General features: G+C 29.3%; 1 non-coding gene across 1 annotated transcript; it reads right to left on the bottom strand.

Annotated features, from left to right (window-relative positions):
* Positions 1-1,940: 1,940 nt before the first annotated feature.
* TRNAG-GCC (transfer RNA glycine (anticodon GCC)) lies at positions 1,941-2,011 on the bottom strand. Its single transcript has one exon. It is a non-coding gene; the product is annotated as a tRNA-Gly (tRNA).
* Positions 2,012-8,232: the final 6,221 nt, after the last annotated feature.

Raw genomic sequence — 8,232 nt, forward strand, 5'->3', positions numbered from 1 at the left:
GAATACTTCTCGAACAAGAATCATCATCACTATCTTGATTGCTTCTTTGCTATATTATTCAATCACCCTAATCAACAATCCGTTTCACCACTTTTATGATCGAAACCCATCAACCCATTTCATCTTCACTTCTGTTTCTGGTTATTGTTGCCGAAATTAACTTTATCAAACCAAGATGATTAACGTATTTTTTTTCCTTTTGGCCGATATATATACAAGCAATATTATAAATCTAGTTGTCAAGTTATTATTGTTGTTTGTCCCCTACAGCGTTTTTTTAAAACAAGTGGGACTAAAAGATTTCTTTTATGGCCGACCAAGTTGTTTCCCATGTGTGTTTTATATACCTTTAAAAAAAATAGACATCGAAATATATATTTTTTTCTCTTTCGCTATTTGTATCAAACGGGACCAACAACCATCTTTAATGGGTCTTAAAATACTTTTGGGCTGTATAAAATTTAAATGGAGTTTTTGGCAGTTGGGCCGTTTTTTTTTTTTTTTTTTTTGACTTAGACTGCTAGTTGGGCCGAAAAATGAGAGAAGGAAACTGATATCATACGGGTTACATAACTTTTATGTGAGATATAAAACGCAAAAATGGTAACAGAAGGATGGTGATGAGTGTTGATGGATTTTCGAGAGGTCACGGGTCCAAGTCCCGTCTTGGACAGTTTAAATCTTGTTTTTAATGATACAAAGGTATAACATAATATTATCATTATTTTATTTTTATTATTATTATTATCATTATTATTATTATTATTATTTTCTTTAAAAAAAATATATTATTTTGTTATCATTAAAATTATTATGATTATTATCAAGAAATATCTATATCATTATTATTAAGCTAATATTATTTATGAAAATAAAAGTTTTTAGATGATGTTGTTAAGATTATAAATATTAAAATAAAGGGTATAGATATAGAGTCATAACTAAAATGCATAACTTAACTATATTAATAAATATATATTTTTAAATGAAATTCTAGGAATAATTAATAAAACCTATAAAACATTACATATAGCAGGTACATCACTAAAAATTAATATATAAACTTATTCGATTACAAATACGTGTATTAATTTATCCACAATTGATATAGGTTCGTGAATCCGAGGCCAACCTTATACTTGTTCAATGATGTTATATGTATTTTTACTACAAAATACATTGTGGTGAGTATATAGTCCCACTTTTAAACTCTAAATATTTCGGGATGAGAATACATGTATTTTATGTTTTACGTTATGGACACAAGTAACTGAAAAATATATTCTACGTTGAGTTGTACCACTGGCATACTTCCCTGTAGCTTGGTAACTAATATTTACAGCGGTATTGTAAACGCGAATCCTGTTGATAGATCTATCGGGCCTGACAACCCCAACCGGACTGGACGACCAGTATTCAACGGTTGCACAGTACTTCGTTTCGTGATTACACTTGGTACAGTGTAGTAAGATTTCATAATAAAGGGAATATGCGACGTGATTAATTGTTAAGTATGGTTACCAAGTGCTCAACCACTTAGAATATTTTTATTAAATGTTTATATATTAAATCTTGTGGTCCATTGTTATTACGCTGCTAGCATTAAACCTATATATCTCACCAACTTTATGTTGACGTTTTAAAGCATGTTATTCTCAGGTACGAATTAAGTCTTCCGCTGTGCATAAGCTCATGTTAAGGACATTATTAGGATTCGATCAACGCAATGGGACCAACTACTGAAGATTCCGTCCGGGAGGATTAGTCGCGGATATTTCACGATGAATTCTCCATTCGGTTCTAATATATTGGAATTTTTCCCTGGAAAAAAAACTCACAAAAAATAATTGCTCAGATGCGATTTAAATTTGAAATATCGAACACCTGTGATGACCCAACATCACAATATACGCATTTATCCTCATCGCTATTAATTTATATGCACCAGCCGGGAATCAAACCCGGGTCTGTACCGTGGCAGGGTACTATTCTACCACTAGACCACTGGTGCTTCTTGTTTCATTAGTTTATCATCTTCATATAACCTTTTGTATAAGTGAAAACATCAAAAGGGTTATGAAATATTGTACAAAAAGGTTAAACTACAAAATATTGTTCAAAAAGGTTATATTGTATAAGTAGTAAATTTATGAAATAACGACAAAAAGGTTAAACCACAAAATATTGATCAACAGTAAAATAGTTGAACTTGACTAACAACAAAAAACTAAAGCACTGATAATGCTAAAAACGAACATATATTTCATAGCAATATCCCTCAAGAAAGACAAGCTTTTAGTTGAAGTTGTCCTATTTACAAGTAATATTCGTTTAAATAATAAAAGGTGAAGACAAAAGACAGATTCGACGAATTAAAGACGCAAACGACCAAAAAGCTCAAAAGTACAAAATACAATCAAAGAGGTTCCAATTATTGATAAGAAACGTCTCAGAATTACAAGAGTACAAGATTCAAAACGCAAACTACAAGATATTAAATTGTACGCAAGGACGTTTGTAAAATCCGGAACCGGGACCAGAGTCAACTCTCAACGCTCGACGCAACGGACTAAAAATTACAAGTTAACTATGTATATAAATATAATATAATATATAATTAATTATATAAATTATATATATATTATATTTATATATTAAAACCGTCGGCAGACTAGGATCCGAACTTGTGTGAGCTGGATTTACGAACTCCGTGACTCGCGGAGTTTGTAGTGCAAAAATGCCGCAACTCGCGGAGCTGTCCTGGACAAAAATGCCTATAAAAGCTCGCGCATTCTGAACGTTTTATATATCCATCCATCAATCTCTCTATCTATATGTAAACGTATATATATATTTATATTTATATTTTAATTTTAATTTTAATTTTAATTTTAAATCCTAATAATAAGGGTATGTTAGCGAATGTTGTAAGGGTGTAAGTCGAAATTCTGTCCGTGTAACGCTACGCTATTTTTAATCATTGTAAGTTATGTTCAACCTTTTTAATTTAATGTCTCGTAGCTAAGTTATTATTATGCTTATTTAATTCGAAGTAATCATGATGTTGGGCTAAAAATATTAAAATTGGGTAATTGGGCTTTGTACCATAATTGGAGTTTGGACAAAAGAACGACACTTGTAGAAATTAGACTATGGGCTATTAATGGGCTTTATATTTGTTTAACTAAATGATAGTTTGTTAATTTTGATATAAAGATTTACAATTGGACGTCCCTATAAATAACCATATACACTCGATCGGACACGATGGGCGGGATATTTATATGTACGAATAATCGTTCATTTAACCGGACACGGGAATGGATTAATAGTCTATGGAATTATTAAAACAGGGGTGAAATTATGTACAAGGACACTTGGCATAATTGATAACAAAGTATTAAAACCTTGGGTTACACGCAGTCGATAACCTGGTGTAATTATTAAACAAAGTATTAAAACCTTGTTACAGTTTAAGTCCCCAATTAGTTGGAATATTTAACTTCGAGTATAAGGATAATTTGACGAGGACACTCGCACTTTATATTTATGACTGATGGACTGTTATGGACAAAAACCAGACGGGCATATTAAATAATCCAGGACAAAGGACAATTAACCCATGGTCATAAAACTAAAATCAACACGTCAAACATCATGATTACGGAAGTTTAAATAAGCATAATTCCTTTATTTTCATATTTAATTGCACTTCTAATTATCGCACTTTTATTTATTGTTATTGTATTTAATTGCACTTTTAATTATCGTATTTTTAATTATCGTAATTTTATTTTATCGCACTTTTATTTATTGCAATTTCATTATCGTTATTTATTTTACGCTTTAAATTAAGTCTTTTATTTATTTATTATTTTACATTAGGTTTTAACTGCGACTAAAGTTTTAAAATCGACAAACCGGTCATTAAACGGTAAAAACCCCCCTTTATAATAATAATATTACTTATTTATATATTTGTATTTTTATAAATTAAAACTAATATAGCGTTAAGCTTTGTTTAAAAGATTCCATGTGGACGAACCGGACTTACTAAAAACTACATTACTTTACGATTTGGTACACTGCCTATAAGTGTTGTAGCAAGGTTTAAGTATATCCACTCGATAAATAAATAAATAACTTGTGTAAAATTGTAGCATATTTAATAGTATTTAGTTGTAAAAATAAAGCTATTTCATATACACCTCGCACAGCATCAAGTATTTTTGGCGCCGCTGCCGGGGAACGCCGAAGCGAAACGCCACACACGAAAAAAAATAAAAATTTTATTAAGTTTTATTTAGTTTTTGTAAAAATACATTTTTTTAAATATCAAAAATAAAAAAAAATAAAAAACCGAAAAAAAAATTATATATATAAATCTATTTTTAAGATTTTTATAAAATTATAAAGTATTTCTATTTTTATTTTAGTTTTTAAAACATAAGTTTTTATTTAATTTATATAAATATTTTATTTAATTATTAAAACGGAAAATATAAAACAGAAAAATATAAAAAAAATATAATAAAAACTGAACCTGTCAAATTTGAACCTGGTACACGTTGAACCTGCAATCTCTGCGACTTGCGGGGATTTTGAACTGGGTTCACCGCGACTCGCGGAGCCGCCCAGACAGGTCACACAGAAACCCTAAACTGCATTAAATACGGAGTAATTATTATTATTATTTTTTAATTATAACCCTAATTAGGTTAGTGTTTTAATTTAATTTTTAATTTAGTTTTTATTATTATTTTGTATTATTTAGTTTTAATTAGTTATTTAATTTATATAAACTTAATAGTTTTATAAAATAAATAATATAAAAATAATATTTTTATAAAAATTGTAATTTTTACAACTTTTAGTTTATTTTTATATTTTGTTTATTTTTAATTATTTAATCGTAATATTTGTATTTTTATTGTTCGTAGTTAGTGTTAAATTTAGTTTTTGCCGTAGCTTATTTTTATTTCTAGATTTTTAGGCATTGCCGTAAAATCCCTTAAATGCTTATTCCTTAGACTAAGATTTAGGTACTTTAGAATTTTGTGACGCCGTTCGACGCGCTACTTTCTTATTTTTATTTTTCGACGCCTTTTACCTATGTATCTGTGATGACCCGAAAATTTCTGACCAAATTTAAACTTTATCTTTAAATGATTTAATGTTTCTGACACGATAAGCAAAGTCTATGAAGTTGAATCTTAAAACTTTCGAACTGTTTCATGTATTAAATTACATTTGACTACTCTCGACGATTCATGAATAATTATATGTATGTATATATATATATATATATATGTACAAGTAAAAACAACTTTCCTACCGTAAAACACTATTTGCTACAGTAAAATGACTTTCCTACCGTAAACCACTATTTGCTACAGTAAAACACTATTTGCTACAGTGAAACCGTATTTTGCTACAGTGCTACAGTGAAACCTAAATCTACCTTCAAAGAATCCAAATGATTCAGAGTCTGCTGAAATAATTAGCGAATACCTTGCTCCTTACTCTAAAACCTTTGCGGACAATATTCTTCATCATCATCTTATCTTAAATATTCTAAGATATCATCGTATCTCCCATTATAAATATCCTCCATATTTCTGAAGATATTTTTCGAAACCATTCTTATCTAAAATCATTACCTCTTCACGCTATCGTTGTTACATCATAAAAGAAACTATTTTAGTTTCTAAAATCTGAAAATTTCGAAAAAAAATGGATGTTTTGAAGTAATGTTGGGAACTGAAGCATGAGTTAGTATAATATAATGACACTTGATCAACGTGATTATATTACAGTAAGTCATGCTGAGTTTCTAATGGAACGTGATAAAGGTTCACAGATCCCACCCTCATCATGAACCATGTTACATAACTCTTTCATTCTATATAATCTCTAAATATATCAAGAAAATATATTTCTTGATGATTCGGTCTTTTTCGAGGTATTCTGGTAATTTAACAAGTCAGATTGTACTATTACCATTTCTTTCTTAGAACATTAGTTATGTTCATCTGAAACTTCATACCTACGAATTCTGGACTATTAACCGCTTGACTTAAGGTCGGGAAGAGAAAACGAAAGCATGAAGCTCCGAAATATAATGGAGAATATAAAGCCCGATAACAACCCCGAAATTACAAACCGTGTATATCAATGCGTATAGCAATATAAAGACATGGGAGAATGAAAAACACTATAACCCCAAGGTAATAGTAGAAGAAAATAACTTCCTCTGGTGGCAGATGAAAAAGAAGAATGAAGGATACGATAGCCAGGAAAATATCAAGAATCGGAACTGGATTAAGCATTTTCACAATCTATTGGGATGTATGAAATAAGAAAGAAGATTATAGGAGTGGTGAAAATAAATGAAACGGAAGAGGTCAATTTATAGCAATCGAGACAGATTACGCATTTAATCAAAGAAAATCCTAATTTCCGCAAATTCCGAAGAATCAAATCTTATTTAGATTATGAAGATTTTCTATTCCTTAAATTCCGGAAATCAATCGTAACTACGTCAAAAGCTAAGACGAATCTCTATTCTTTCATTTCACTCTTTTACGATAACTTCTCTCATACGCTTCGAGAAATCGGATTGTTTTATCTATATAATTCAACGATGATAAAATTCTATTTATCAACTCATATTCGTCATGAAAACATTTCTATTGTTAGCCATGACGACCTCACTTAAATTTCGGGACGAAATTTCTTTAACGGGTAGGTACTGTGATGACCCGGAAATTTCTGACCAAATTTAAACTTTATCTTTAAATGATTTAATGTTTCCGACACGATAAGCAAAGTCTATGAAGTTGAATCTTAAAACTTTAGAACTGTTTCATGTATTAAATTACATTTGACTGCTCTCGACGATTCATGAACAATTATATGTATGTATATATATATATATATATATGTACAAGTAAAAACGACTTTCCTACCGTAAAACACTATTTGCTACAGTAAAACACTATTTGCTACAGTGAAACCGTATTTTGCTACAGTGCTACAGTGAAAACACTATTTACTACAGTGATTTGCTACAGGGTTAATAGGGTTAAATGAATTCATTGTAGGGTTAAAATAATAATAGGGTTAAAAATGATACTTTTTAATAAAAATAATAGTGTTTAATAATAGGGTTAAATGAATTCATTGTAATTGTAAAAATAATAATAATGATAATAGGGTTAAAAATGATACTTTTTAATAAAAATGTTAATTTTCATAGTAATAAATAATAATTATAAAAATAATGATTTTACTAATAATAATAATGATGCTAATATTTATATTAATAACTATAATGATAATAATACTAATAATGATAGTAATACTTTTGACGATAATAATTATGATTTTATTATTTAGTGTTAGTTTAATAATAATAATAATAATAATAATAATAATAATAATAATAATAATAATAATAATAATAATAATAATAATAATAATAATAATAATAATAATAATAATAATAATAATAATAATAGCAATAAAATAATAATAATTGTATTTGAAAGACTACCTTAATGAAATGAACTTCAAAAATATAAATGACTCTGTTGGGTCTCGAACCCTAGACCTCTCGCAAACCCGAACACCCTTCTAACCATCCCTCCAATTCTGTTTTCTATGATTAACTCCACCCATTAATTTTTTAACCCGTTTGATTCTGTTTCCTATTTCTTTTTCTAAAAACCCTATTAATTATCACAGCTCAAAGAAATAATCCTAACATTGACATGGCCCAAATCGTGTTACAAGTCCAAGAATATAGTTGATCCAAACATTCACCGGCCAAGAACACATTTTAAACTGAATTGCTCGATGTAATTGTGGTGGGGCTTGTAGGGTTTCGACAGAAGAGTAAATGGAAAACAGCTCGATCATCATCAATTATTATCTTCATCATCTTCTATCTTCTCATCATCATCATAATCTTTATCAATTAAAAACAGAAAAATAATGTAACAACAGCAACAATCCGTGTGTTTTGATTCGGTTTACTGGAAATCAGCTAACAGTTAATGGTGGTGACGGGTGTGAGACATGATCATGATGTGAGGAAGAAACAGAAATAGGAAAGCATTGCAGTAGTGTACACGAGCAGCACCAATAGAAAATTTAAACAGAAATAAACAAGAGTTTACAAGGCGATGGTTGCAGGTGGTTTGATTCACGAAGAAGAAGAAGAAGAAGAAG

Source organism: Rutidosis leptorrhynchoides, chromosome 4, assembly GCF_046630445.1.
Source record: "Rutidosis leptorrhynchoides isolate AG116_Rl617_1_P2 chromosome 4, CSIRO_AGI_Rlap_v1, whole genome shotgun sequence".
Taxonomy (NCBI): Eukaryota; Viridiplantae; Streptophyta; class Magnoliopsida; order Asterales; family Asteraceae; genus Rutidosis; species Rutidosis leptorrhynchoides.